This window comes from Amblyomma americanum, chromosome 1, assembly GCF_052857255.1.
Source record: "Amblyomma americanum isolate KBUSLIRL-KWMA chromosome 1, ASM5285725v1, whole genome shotgun sequence".
Lineage (NCBI taxonomy): Eukaryota > Metazoa > Arthropoda > Arachnida > Ixodida > Ixodidae > Amblyomma > Amblyomma americanum.
The window spans coordinates 508,122,025-508,136,790 of NC_135497.1; positions in this window are offsets into that span (position 1 = coordinate 508,122,025).

Consider the following 14,766-nt stretch of genomic DNA (forward strand, 5'->3'; position numbering starts at 1 on the left):
TGCAGCAAACGATTAGGAAATATTGATCTCCGTGCGTCCAGCGACGTCTCAAACGCAAGGTTGCCCATAAGAATATCCCCGCTCGAGATCACGAAACGGGAAATTTTAAATCCGCTCGCACAGGAGCAAGACACCGTTCCGCTGAGAAATTTGGCACAAAGGACCAGAAAATTGCGGAGAACATACAATGAAAGTTTCGGTAAAATCAAAGGAGGAAGAGAAAACCCCCGAGTTTCCCTTTAAGGCGGTACAGTTGGTGGATTAAGGTGGATTAGTGCGCCGGATTGGTCTAATTTCATATGATTATATACTGGATGATGCCCGAACATTCTAGAACGTGATGACTTATGCTCACCATTAAAGTTCAGAATTTTGGCGGCGAAAATTGCAAGTACATGTACCTATTGTATATACCATAGCAGGCAACCGAAATGCTCTCGAATTTTATTCTTTGAGACAGCGGTTAAAAACGTCCCCAAGTTTTTTGGCCTTAGCCATTCGAACTCTCAAAATAAATAGCAGTTCGCCCTTCTGAAACATGTTTCCATAAATCGTGCTGAATGTTTAGCAGACCCTGGAAACCTCACCCGTTTGAAGAATAAAATGAACCAGGGGGGAGGGGGGCTCCCATTTTTCACAAAACTGAGGCGAGCGTCTCCGGGAGAAACGGCCTTCCAGGTGACCAGCATAAAATCGTATAAGAAGCCGATGTTGAAGCGAAACATAGAGCCCAGCCTGAGGTCTAATCTTTCTAAAAAATTGAAAAATTCTTATTTTGAATGGTAAAGATTAAGGAGAAAAAATATTTGATGCCTTCTTAACCCAATTCTTGAAGAAGAAAACGCCACAGCATGTAGGTTGACTGCTGTGGTATCTGTGACAATGTTCGTCTTGCCAATTTACCCCCAGAACCTCGCTTGGAACAGGTTCCCCTTTGCATGAGTCATCATGTGGTATGCAACGCAATGGGCGAACTGGGAGCGATTCCTACCTGACTGCTTTGACGAGCTTCACTGGCTTTTGCCAAAGTTGGCGGCAGGGCCAAACGCCCTGGTACACTCGTCAAAAATTCGAAGGCACCAAATTAAACGGCCCTCATTTTTGAAATAGTGCAATGTCGTAGGCAAAAGCTATTACATTTATCAATAATGCGTGGGAGCGGAAGGCCATGGATGTCAAGGAGTCAATGTTGGCACGCGCTTAAGGCCCTATCGTAAGCGCGAAACAAAGAAAGGAGAGGAGCATCCCCGCCGAATCCCACATGGGAATGGGAGGAGGAGCTGACCCTGCCGTCAAGCTGCTTTGGATACCCTTACACCCCCTGGCAATAAGGTGATAAACTTCTGCCTCAAGCCCGAGGGAGTTCAGCGAGCTAAACATCTACCATGCTGGACGCGACAAAATAGCTTTTCCTGGTAAAAAAAGGGTACTTGCCAGACACCTGTGGGTGTATTCGAACATGGCTCAAGTTACACACAACAGTGTCTCCACCAGGGAGAGGGCAGGCCCAAAGGTTACCGATAGGGGTGACCCCACACCCTTCAAGTGGCGGCTGCGAAAGCATTGCAATCGACATTAAGATGCGTGATTGGCCACCACGGTTCTGGCCGAGAGTACCTCTGGTCGCGTTTGACGAGGCTTATTCTTCCAGCCCGGAAAAGGCCGATTTCACGACTGAATTTTCGGCCTTGGCCCAAGCGCCACGTAGTAGTTGCACTTCAACTCGGAGAAACTCTGGCTAGCCCGCACAGTCAGAACATGCGCACACACGCGTTGCAGCTAGCGGTGCATGGCCCTCTGCGGCCGACCGCGCAAAGCTGCCACTCCTCTCTGCTGCCATATTACAAGGGCACCGAAATAAAACAATATGGGCCCAAATATGTCGCAGGATCTGGTGTTGGAGATAGGGTTACCACCGAATATATGCGAACACTGCACCGAAGAGTTGACTTTGACACTTGGAAAAGACTACAGTGCTGCGAGCTCGCTCGCTCACTCCACCTCCACCGTGTGCGCCGCTTTCAAAGCGATCGCAGTACGAAAAGTTCCGATAAAGCAGTGCAACGTGGGTCGGGGCTGTTTATTGGGTAAGTAATTTTTGTATCTCCCATGCCATGTGGCCGAATCGCCGAATCAGAGGCAGAAAATGCAACAAAAGTTCATTCGGGCGCACTGTCCACAGGGCTCCAAAGCGCGAGCGTTGGGAAGACAACGCGCTGAGTATACTCACTACAGTGCCGCGAACTCGCTCGCGCACGCCACTTACAAAGTATGCTCCGCAATCAAAGCGATCGCAGGACAAAAATTTCGATAAAGCAGCGCAGTGTTGGTCGCGGCGGTTATTCCAGTAACATATTTTTCGATATTCCATGTCATCATATCAGTTCGACCGAAGCCAAGGCAAAAAACGCAATACAATATTTATTCGGTCGCGTGGTCTCCTGCGCGCCAAAAGGCGAGCGTTGGGAGCGTCTACTAGCTTCCCCCGGCCTAGGTGCCGCCACCGTCGGCGTCCGGAAGAAGCCGGGAGAAGGAGCGCCAGAATAGGAGGAGGAGAGAGATGTCGTTACTTTTACTCTATTGAGGGGGTTTTAGTTGGTGCTAGGGTGCCTTGATGCACGCTCGCCTCCGCTTTAAGGGTGGGGACACCCTTTGTACTACCCCGCGCCGCCGTTTCCCCCTCGCAGCGGCATGTTGGGTCTCGCGCGTCAGTTGCGTGCAGTGCGCTATGCGTCTGGCACGGTTTCTGTGCGGTCGCGCGGCGACTGTAATAATGCTGCTGATCTGGAAATAGACAGTACATAATTGTTTCACTCGTGGTAGTAGTGTTTTTTTCAGTTTTGAGAGTATTTTATGTATGATGCATTCGCTCTGACTACACGACAAACGAAAAGTAATGACGGACTGCTGTTTTTTTATGTCAACGGCTGCACTTTAAAAGGAGAGAAGTCATTTGGTTTTCCTTGATAGGATAATATGGACTATATTACGGTCACTGAATTCCATATAATTATGCTCCCTGTGTTGTTTTGAACGTAAAGACTGCTCCCAAGGCCTCAAGTTTCCCTTGTATACAAGCAGCGCGGAGTATGCATTCCCTGCCAAATATATTTTTGCGTAGTCAACATTCACCTCACAACATTTTCTGATGTGCCTTTGTCTTGTTGCTGCACCGTATAAGAAAAATTCCACGTAATAATGTCAAATTTCTCTTCCAAGTAATCTGTTACCTCACATGCTCTGGAGTAGAAAGCTGATGACACGTCGGAAGACAAATTATCATATTTTCTGAACTGCTTTCCTTAGTGGCTTGTACCGCAACAAAACAATGCAAATGGTTGCGTTTCCCTTTGGATGGTGTTGACTACACGTATACTGATGATGCGATGCGATGACATCTTCCTAATTCCTAGTGATTAAGTTGCTTTACTCGAGGAAAAATGTTACTAATTAATTGGTTTTTTGGAGAAAGGAAATGGCGCAGTATCTGTCTCATATATCGTTGGACACCTGAACCGCGCCGTAAGGGAAGGGATAAAGGAGGGAGTGAAAGAAGAAAGGAAGAATAGGTGCCGTAGTGGAGGGCTCCGGAATAATTTTGACCACCTGGGGATCTTTAACGTGCACTGACATCGCACAGCACACGGGCGCCTTAGCGTTTTTCCTCCATAAAAACGCAGCCGCCGCGTTTTTATGGAGGAAAAACGTTAAGCAATTGTGTTTCCTTTCAAAACACGAAGAAAAATCATCAAAAGCGACTGATGCAAAAAGAGGCCTCACAAAATCAGCCCCTGATAGCTATTTATTTTCAATACCATTGTCCCTGCCAGGGTAAACTAAGGAAGAGGAGCCGGAGCAACAAAGGAAAACATTGAAAATTGGTTTTTGAGGAAAGTAAATGGCGCAGTGATTGTATCACATATCTGCCATAAGCGAGGGGAGGAAGGTGGCAGTGGGGGAGGAGAGAGGGGGGCGCCGTGGGGGGGGCCTCCCCAATGGTTTCGACCCCTGGGAGCGTTCGGCATTCACTGGCGTCGCACAGCGCACGGGCGTCTTTGCGTTTCGCCCATCCCTGCTGCTGCTGTCATCGAAAGAGGAAAAAAGTAATCTATAGGACATGGTGGCCCACAAACACGCGTGACGAATTTTACTGACGTGCTGCTAGAGGGCAATGAAAAGAGCATTTTTTCCCCAGTTGTGGTTTCTTTATAAGTGATACAAAAAGGAAGGAAAATAAACAGTTACTGGAGAAAAAAACCCGCCTTGCTTTCGCGTCACGCAGCCACGTACGGCTTCTTTGCTTACTGACGCACAGAAGACAGGTTTGACGCCAGGATTTTCGTAGTGAGCTGGCGCAAAGGAGGACAGAGGAGAGCCTTCCTGCCTTCGTGGCGTTAAGATAAAACAAATAATAAACTGAACAAAAAGCTGCGACGAGAGCTTCACATACTCGCCTACCCGCGAGAGCGCATAAATAATACGGCTGCCTTACTGCGAAACGCCTTTGTGATCAGGTTGTGCAGCCAAATCCGCTCGGCAACTTTTGATGTGGCCTGGCAGGTTTTAGCACTCGCCTTTCACTTTTCTCGGCCTACGTCATCAGTGCAAGCCCGTCGGTCTGGTGGTCAAAACATGCGACTTTTGACAGCGTGGTGCAGAACGTGCGATATGTACCGAGGCGGCTGTAATCGGGAGAAGAAAGGCCGCGACGCGTAACGACGACGACGTGCTTCTAATCGGAAGAAGAAAGGCGGCGGAGAACGCACAAAACTTGCAAAACCGAGGAGAGAACGGGCAACGCCTCTTTGCTTGAAGTGAGCTCGTAGTGTGTGTGATGCAGCAGTCAGAGACCAAGTTATGAGGGTCTGTTGTGTTCCTGGGTGTTCTGCTCGCACTATTGAAATGACCCGGCTATTTGGCTTTGTTCGTGACAGCGCGCGCCGAAAAAATTGCCAATCGCAGGTCAAACCAGACTGCGTGAACAACAGTAAACCTCAAAGTATGAGAGGTAAGGCATGCGAAACGCTTGTTTTCCAGAACAATTGCGGCTTGGCACGGAGGGATAATGCACTACTTATCTTTGCATCCTCAGAATTATTTAAATTAGCAGCCATGAAACGCACCTTCTCGCATTGATTACATGGCGAACAAAAAGCTGCCTGAATGGCAGTCTTTGGCCAATATGCAACTGCACCTCGAAATAAGTCATCCTGATTGCTGGAAAAGTAATTGAAGTGGAGAGTATTCGGGTCAAAAGGTTGCACTGGAATATGCTACGCAAGTTGTAAGAAAGCTGTTATGAAGGAACACTGCGCAGAATAAACGCTACAGAAGAGAACCAACACGCATGAGTGCACCGACTGCTCATAAGGCGCCGGATTTATCGGCAGGTTAGCTGCGAAAGATAGTCTACTTTAGAGTAACTACCTCTGATTCAGTGCTTAAACTATCTCTGGTACCACTCTGTCAAAGTAGAACACAAAATTTTCTGAAGTCCTCGCGGTAGATGCAATTTTTCTTCGATATGGCGCGCCGCCGCATTGCGCTCAATGCAACTGAACGGGAGAGTGAGACCGAAAATGTCCCGCCGGGGGCGGTGTCTTCACCCTGAAAGCGGCGCTGGCCGCCGCGGTGGCTCAGTGGTTAGGGCGCTCGACTACTGATCCGGAGTTCCAGGGTTCGAACCCGACCGCGGCGGCTGCGTTTTTATGGAGGGAAAACGCTAGGGCGCCCGTGTGCTGTGCGATGTCAGTGCACGTTAGGGATCCCCAGGTGGTCGAAATTGTTCCGGAGCCCTCCACTGCGGCGCCTCTCTCTTCCTTTCTTCTTTCACTCCCTCCTTTATCCCTTCCCTTACGGCGCAGTTGAGGTGTCCAAAGATATGTGAGACAGATGCTGCGCCATTTCCTTTCCCCAAAAACCAATTATTATTATTATTATTCATCGAGGCACACTAGTTGGTGCGTTTGTGTAGCGCCATCTTTTTGGGCGAGCCTCAACTATTTATGTCAATTGCTGTGGCAGTCGCTAGATAGCACTACATGAAGAAAAATACAATGTCGCTTGTTTGCTCATTCTAAAGAGAGTGAATGTGTAGAGATGGACGTCCACCTCGAACAGCGTGTAAACGTAAAATTCTGTGCGAAGCTTGGCAACGCCACACAGACGTATGAGCTCCTTCGTGACGCTTACGGCAACGAGACATTATCAAGGGCGCGAGTTTTCGAGTGGCACAAGGGGTTCGTTTCGGAGAGAACGTCGATAAAAGACGATACAAGGCAGGGGTGCCCTTCAACCTCACGGAATGAAAACAACGTGGCTCCGGTCAGGGAAATCATACAGCAAGACCGCACCATTACAGTCCGCATGCTATCAGATGCTCTCGACATTAGTAAGACAATATGCCACCAAAGTTTGCATGAGAACTTGGGTAAACAAAAGCTGAATGCCAGACTTGTGCCGCACTCCCTCACACAGGACCAGAAGGACACGCAGGCATCAGTGAGCGCTGATTTGCTCTCCGAAGTAGAGAAGGATGCTGCATTTGTCGACAGCATCATTGCTGAAGACGAAACATGGTGTTTTCAATACAATCTTCAAACAATGAGTCAGAGCGCCGAATGGCGGTCCACAAGCTCTCCGGCGTCCAGAAAGGTGCGGCGACAGAAGACCACAAGAAAGACGATACTGATAGTTTTTTTTTTTCGACGCCAGAGGTGTCATACTCCACGAGTTCCTCCCCCAAGGGCATACGGTGAATCAGGAGTTTTATATCCGCTTGCTCCAACACATGCGTGATGCACTGCGACGCAGTCGCCCTGACTAATGGGCATCTGGACAATGGAGCCTTCTCTACGATAACGCAAGGCCGCACACTGCTCTCAGCGTGACAAAATTTCTGGTCAAGCACAGCATTACTGTACTTCCCCATCTGCCATTCTCGCCTGAGCTCTCCCCTTGCGATTTATTTTTTGTGTTTCCTGGTGTGAAGAGAGCCCTAAAAGGTCGCTGGATGGGAAGCGTGGAGGCCATTCAAGGCGCCACGACAAAGGAGCTGACAGTCCTGCCAAAAGAAGCGTTTTCCAACTCTTTCCAAGACCGCAAGAAGCGTTGGAAGCTGTGTACAGACTGCAAGGGAGACTATTTCGAAGGGTGCTGCACAAATGATTTCAATGTTAAACGCATTGATTGGACTCGGTCTCGGAACTTTACGGACAAAGGCTGTATTATCTGGCTATTTGTTTTGGCAGTAATTGATCCGGTGACAAAAAAGAGGTCGAGCATTGAATGAGGATTGCCCTGAAATATGGTACCTTTTTCTACAATTTGAAGTAAGTAGAAGGCAAAAGCAATGTCCAACACATGCACAGCTTTCTAGGACATCTACTAATTGCGCCATCTACGGCGACAGGGCGCGTAACAGAAAGGGAAGGGGTACAAAAAAAATCGTAAACCGTGAAAAAAAGCGCCTACAAAAATGCTTCGAGGATTTATGTAATATACACTTAGCTGAGTAATGTGCCGAAGTTTCAGTTCTGTGCTATTAGCACACGGGCTTGCCAGCGCGTTTGAATATTATACGATGCTGCCTACGGGAGGGGGCCAAATTTTACCATTTTTCTAGACTTTGAAACTGTATAGCGCCGTAACACGGATAGATATCGAAAAATGCTTCCCGGTTTTAGCTACCCTAATATATGCTGTTTAAAATGGTGTGCGACGATCTGGCATAGCTATGATCAAGAAGTTTCCTGAGGCTTTTTAATTTGAAACCTGATGTTGCCTAACATACGAAAGATGGCTCCTGGTAGCGAGGTACACTGCAGAAATCGTTCGGGCTGATAAAGTTGCTTTCATTTTGATGCTTACCTTTTTTATCGGGTCACTTTTGCCCTGTAGATAAGAACACATGTCAGAGCTCGAACCCAGTGTCTCGACCGGAGTTTTAAATAAAGAAGGTTCTTACGATGAACATGCATTAAAGCATTAACTCGCGGGAGTTCCTATACGTTTGTCGTGGAGCAACTTTGCAAATTGTCAGCCCTATGCTAGTATTTAAAAAGTTTATTTGCGCGGGTGATCATGATGTAATAGGGTATGAGAGCTAGCTCGTCTGTGTTTTAGCTATTCTTGTTACTTTGAAAGAGCGTAGAGGCATTCAAACGGCCGGCATCAAAAAGTGTTCGCGGATATGTGTTTGAGTTTATTCTTTTAATAATTTTTAAAGAAAATTTGATATAGCATTGCTGAGAAACATTGTGAAGCTGTTCAGCTGTCGTCGGGCATAACATAGAATTTGGAGTATAGAAGGAGATAGCATCTGGATAGACGTTCAGGTTGTTACTGCCACTTTCACCTGTAATGCTCTCAAATTATTGACTCTAGCGTTGCCCAAATGTGGTGACTGGAGTTTGCACTTAGGGTTCTAACCTGGGTTCATAACCTTTTGTTCTTGTGAACTGATTTTAATAAAAGTGCTCGTTTCTGTAGAAAATATATCAGTATGAATGAAAAATTTCACGCAAGATCACTATTCATACTTTTATGGCTACAGCTATTGGCGACTTTTTTTGCTGTTCTTTCTCTCAGACTTCAGTAATATGCATGTCTCATGTATTGCCGGGATCCTGTCTGTGGAATACAACTGCAAAAATGAGGCATCACTTTTGAGGTACGAAACTTCGCTTTTAAAGATACTACAAGATACCGCGAACTTTTTTCATTTTTGCAAATAAATTGGTGAATTTAATTTTGTACAATTGTGTGCTAGGAAAAAGCGCTTTTACATGGACGTCATCAAGGAAGCAATTCATAACGGTATATATAAATGGTAAATAGGGTGGCTGTCGCAATTTTCGACGCTGCCAGTCGCTACCCTGCTACGCGGCTGCGTCCGCCGATTGCCATATCGCAGTTATTTCTCCCGCACCTCGAAGACCGACATAACAAGGGGCCGCCAGGTGCAAGAGGATTAACCACGGATTCACAGGGTTAGCCGCGAAGTAATATCAATCGGCTGACGACACTGGCTTGAGCGCCTCCTTTAAGGAACGTTTGCGTCTGTCCTGAGACGCTGGGCTATAATCATTTTAAGGAGTAAATTTTTCTATTTTACCAGTATAAGTGATGAGTTGCGTTATCGCAAGCAGCCTGCTTTTACGATTCATCTTATTCTTCGAAATGCTATGAAACCGTGTAAAAAATTGATCGCCAAAGGAAGATTAAAGGATGTCAAGGGATATAAATTAGAGGGGAAAGAAAAATAAAGAACAACTAAGTGTCTTGCCTATACCAGTACACATATACATTGAGACTGTTAAAAGAATGAAAACTAGAAGTGCCCCTCGTTAGGACCGGCAATAAAAATCAAAGAGGAACACCCCCACAAATACAGTCAAAGAGAGAGAGAGAGAGCCGCGGGGGGAGGGGCGAGGCAAAGTCTTGCACAGGGTGCCGAGTGATGTAGGGCGGGCTCAGAACCCAGCCGCTATGCCCACATTTCAGCGGACGCGAAATGCAACAATGCCCCGGCTATTTACCCCATGGGGTCGAATTAGTTCGAAGCGCTCGAGATGCGCTATCCCTCATAGCCCGTAACCGAACGAATTTGTTTTGTTTCATTGTAGCTTTTTTCAGTTTCCAGGTTACTCTGCCTGCAGCAGCTTTGATTTCTGTGGTCGTGTGAAAAACTAATTACACTGCACTGAACAATACTATCGCTTACTTTGGAAGCAGCAGCCTTTGGTAAATCAAAGCAACGACAACTGTAATAGAGAGGTAGAGCGCGACAAAAAGAACTAGACGCTAAAAAAGAATGTATACCAATAAAGACAGTCACGAATTACATTCCATGTTACAAAGTTAATGAGAATATCAAATAAGCTGGGAGGTCATTAGAGGACGTAGCAGAAAGCACAATGTCAGCAAATTACCATGGATGAATGGGGAGCCTTTTTAAGATGGTATTCATGCGAGGTGATATATTACGTTTACAGTAATATTCGAAGCACTGGAGATTATATATTTTTTTCTCCTTTGCCCCTTCGGGGAGGAAATAAAACAAATGTAATAGGCCTGTTTTCATAACGTCGTTGTCAACAAACTTGCACTTGTCAAACTATCTGATAGCTGATGCGGAAGGGGCAATACAAAACTCTTGCCTGTCGTAGAAGAACTCCTCTGGTTGCCAAGGCTGACTGCCCTTCTTTCTACGAGATATATAGAAAGATATCGAGCTGTCTTCAAGACAGAATTAATAATTGTATTACAAAGGAAGCCATGGAATCTGCGGTAGGAACACTGGAATTTTAGAGAATATGGGCGAAATTTATATAGACGTTTGATTTTCAATGTTAGGCTTCTGCCGCTTTGTGCTCGTAGCGCTTGACTGAAGCACTTTTCCGAAATGAGGGCAGTGTACAAACACTGCGTGAAATAGAATGCCATCTGACAAAGGGGTGAAAGCTCCTCACTGTGTCGATTCCGTGTGGTTTGTTTCTCGGATATCTTGAAATCTTCCTGACATGATTATACATTGAAAGCCTATGAGAATGAAAATCATGTGTGTTAGTATCGCTTAGCGTGTATTCTTGTCATGACCTAGAAGACATCTTCGGGAGCATGAATGAAAAAATAGTAGCGTTGTAACATAGCTAAACCGAGTGTACTTGCGAAAGCATGTTTTTAGCCTGGCTGGCTCATGGTCTTGCTTTGCTGGGTCGTCGGCACGTCTAGCGAAGATATTAGACACAGGTTAAGCTCTGGTCGATGTTAAGCTGATCTGATCTGTTGGTGCCGCCGATGGAAGTTGGTGAAGACGCCGATGAGCAACGCATAGCGCGATAGTGTGTAGCAGTTTAACACGAGGCGTGATCGGGTGTGGCGATAGCATGCAGCGGGCAAAGAAACTGATCTGTTCGGGCCACCGCGAGTTCAAAACCCGGTCGCGGCAATACTTATTTTATTTATGCAGGGGCTGTTGCTAGGCTACGTTTTCCCAAGGTCATCCTCAAGGTCAAGCTTCACACAAACACGTTAAGCTGGTTAGACCCGTGAAGTAGTGCTTTCACGCTAAACCCGAATAACGGGGCGAGAATGACTAAAACTAATTTATTATTCAAAAATAATTTATCTTGGATGTTTTACTAAATTTGCTTATATCATTAACAATTATAATCGCATTTATCCTATCTTCGCCGTAATTCTTCCAGATAACCATCCTTCCTAACTGTTTTGTTGAAGACACGAGTACTCTTTGAATTGTAGTACGCCTCATTACTACGGGACCCTGCCACGTCAATCGAATCACTTCTCTCGAACTTACTCAAAACAAGGCCGCCAATTTTGTCCTGTATAATTACAACTGAACAGTGAATAAATTGGCGACGAAAGTTAGTCTTCACTTTCAATGTTTTCTCGCCGCAAAATCTGTCGTTCATTGCATCAACTTTTCTGCCATCCTGAGCAGCTATACGAACCAATTCTTCGACTGGTGTGTCGATCATATTGCATCAGTCCCATTCACAAAGTCGGTCTCGATTGTTGTAAAGCAAAACCTTGTTTTTTCCGCCCGTTTATTCCCCTCTCGTGTTTAGGACTCAACCACCTTCGCGCTAATATTGTGTACTCTTCACAGTTTCATAGCTAAACATTTAAAATCAGGAGACTCATGTTTAGACATCGGCAATACCAAGCTGAATACGCACTGATCCGGAGCTGAATACGCACTGATCCGCACTGATCCGACGCGCGGCTGCTGCGTTTTTATGGAGGAAAAACGCTAAGGCGCCCGTGTGCTGTGCGATGACAGTGCACGTTAAAGATCGCCAGGTGGTCGAAATTATTTCGGAGCCCTGCACTACAGCACCTCTTCCTTTCTTCTTTCACTCCCTCCTTTATCCCTTCCCTTACGGCGCGGTTCAGGTGTCCAACGATATATGAGACAGATACTGCGCCATTTCCTTTCCTCAAAAACCAACTATTATTATTATTATTGGAAAAAAGGAGTATGTGCTCGATTCAAGACAGCAAATATTGAAATAAGCTTGCTCATGTCCACTGTGCAGACTTCATGCTCTCCCCATGATCAAGGTTTGTGACGCCAATTATTTTGCGTAATTTCTATCTAAATTTATATTTTCTTCGCCAGTAATGAGCCAAAAATCAAAGGTGTCATCGGGTTATTGAAAGTGCGTATGTCTTTTAAATGACCTGCTTAAGGAATACATATCGAAATAAAAACAGAAACCTATAACGGGTTCTCTGAAATATCTTCTCCTCTTGGGAAAGTACGTAAAGGGACTTTCACATACTCACTATCGGTGGAAACCTCAGTCGCGCCTTGAGGGATTGGCTTAAAGTTGCAGTGGACGGTGGTGGTTAAAAAAACATTTGGAGGACGGTTAAGCTTCGTCTTTAAGAGTGAGACGCGACAGCGTGTTGAGGCGTTGCAAAGGGGTGCACGGAACGCCATCGCCCGTTCTGCGCGACGCGTGGCCCTTTGGACAATTTAAGGTAAAGGATGCCTCTCTCACATACCTCGGTGGACGCCCGAACCAGGCCGTAAGAGAAAGAAAATTAAATGAGAATTGGCTTTAAGGAAAGGAAATGGCGTCTGTCTGACAATTCTCGCTGGACACCCGTACCGCGCCGTAAGGGAAGGAAAAGGAGGAGGCGGAGGAGTGCGAGGAGGAGGATTTTTCGCGGACGGCCAACGCCGCCGACGCTGACACCAGCTTTTCTGGGACACGAGCTCCTTAACGCTGTCGCGTTAAAATAGGATTATCAAGTTATAAGAGCACTTTTTGCGTGACAGCATTGTCAGCGGTGTACTACATCTAAATACAGCTAAGGCGCGCTAACTACCAAGGTTCTTAACCAATTACCAGCTAACCTTTTACTATTATTGTTAGGCTCCTCAATTACTCAGAGACGTGTAGCCAACGGTAAGTAGTATCCATATCAATTTTTTTGAATTTCGAAAACGCGGTTACCCTTGGCGTTGTGGGCCAACACATTTTGGCTATTTCGACGAGTTACGTGCACTGGAGAAGTTTCTTTGCCTGGAAGCTTCTCGAAAGAGAATGTATTTTGGCGCGATGTAGCCTAAATTTGTTGTTCCACAGCGCCGAGGGTAACTGCGTTTTTCTAAATTCTAAAAGTTGATGTGGGTATTACTGACGTGGGCTGCACGCCTCTCACTGATAAAGGATCACAACAGTAATAGTAAATTAACTATTCAAAAAGAATTAACCAGCCTGCTAGATAGCATAGCATTAATAATACGTTAACTGTTCAATAAGATTTAACCAGCGTCCTAGTTAGCACGTCTTAATTAAATTGTGATGTAGTACAATGCTGGCAATGCTATGCGGAAGAAAGGGCCCTTCTAACTCAAAATTATATATTTAAGAATTGTCTGTCTTACGTATATAAAGCACCCGTCCCACGTTTCCTTTCAGTGCGAAAAAGGCACCCGTCGGAACGGCACAAAGTCAACGGTTTTCTTTCCGCTTTCCTTTTTAGAGTACGCATTCTCTCTAATACATACAATTTGCCTTCGCTTCTCTCGAATTCAGTCGACCTTTGCAAAAAGGGCTCCCTGGCCGCTGCCATATTGTTTACTGGACTGTCCTGAGCACCTCACACTAGCACAGTGGAAGTGGCGGTGGAACAAGTTTCGGACAGTCCAGAGAGGAGGCATTTCGACAAGTCCCTCGCCCGTTGCAAAGTCTATATTTTTTTTACTGGTAAGTATTGATGGGGACACCACCATCATTTGCCCATGTCTGGTGTGCGATATAAGGAAGTATAATTTGGAAGAATAAATCGGAGGAATAGCTTATTAATTAGAGACAAAATGTGCAATAAGTGCCAGTGGCCATGACAAGAGTAGCGCCAAATTTGAAACGCAGACAGTGTAGTGCCGCGTGGGCGGAGCCAATACCAGTGTGGGCCGAGCCAATGCGCAGCACCAAATTCGAAAGTTTCGAATGAAGCATGGTGGGAATTAGATGAATTGCACAAACTCTCAGGCAAATAGGGACAATAGAGGAAAAGAGCAGAAAATAGAGGAAAAGAGCTAATAGATACGACGAGTGCCGAGGAGGCGTCAATGCTTCCCCATTACTCCAATGAGGGTTTCCGCAGTGATCTCAATTTTTTTTTCGGAGACCTCAACTAGGGCACCTGTTTCTTCCTTTCTTCTTCCACTCCCTACCTCATGCCGTTCCTTACAGCGCGGTTCAGGTGTCCTCCTAAATATGTGAGGCAGTTACTGCGTAATATCCTTTACACGAAACTAATGTTCATTTTATTTTTCAGTGGCCGCATTTCGATGAAGGCGAAACGCAAAGGCACCCGTGTCCTGGGCGATGTCAGTGCACGTTGAAGATTCTCACGTGGCCTAAATTATTCCGATCTCCACTACGGCACGCCTTTCTTCTTTCACTCCCTCCTGTATCGCTTCCCTGACGGCGCTGTCCACGTGTACGCCGAGTTGTGAAGACAGATACTGCGCCATCTCCTTTTCCCAAAAAAACAGTTAGTGTGTAAATAGTTTGTATATAGTACTCCCCCCCCCCCCCCCTATCCTCTCTTCCTGTCCCCTCACATCGTTCACTTGATTTCTCCATTATGCGTGCTACCCTTTATTTCCGCTGCCCCAGCTCAGGTGCTTCAGTATCGATGGCAGATTCTGGGGCTAGCAAAAATCATTTCCTTCTTTTTTGATATTATTATAATAAAAACCACTAGCACCACCAATTA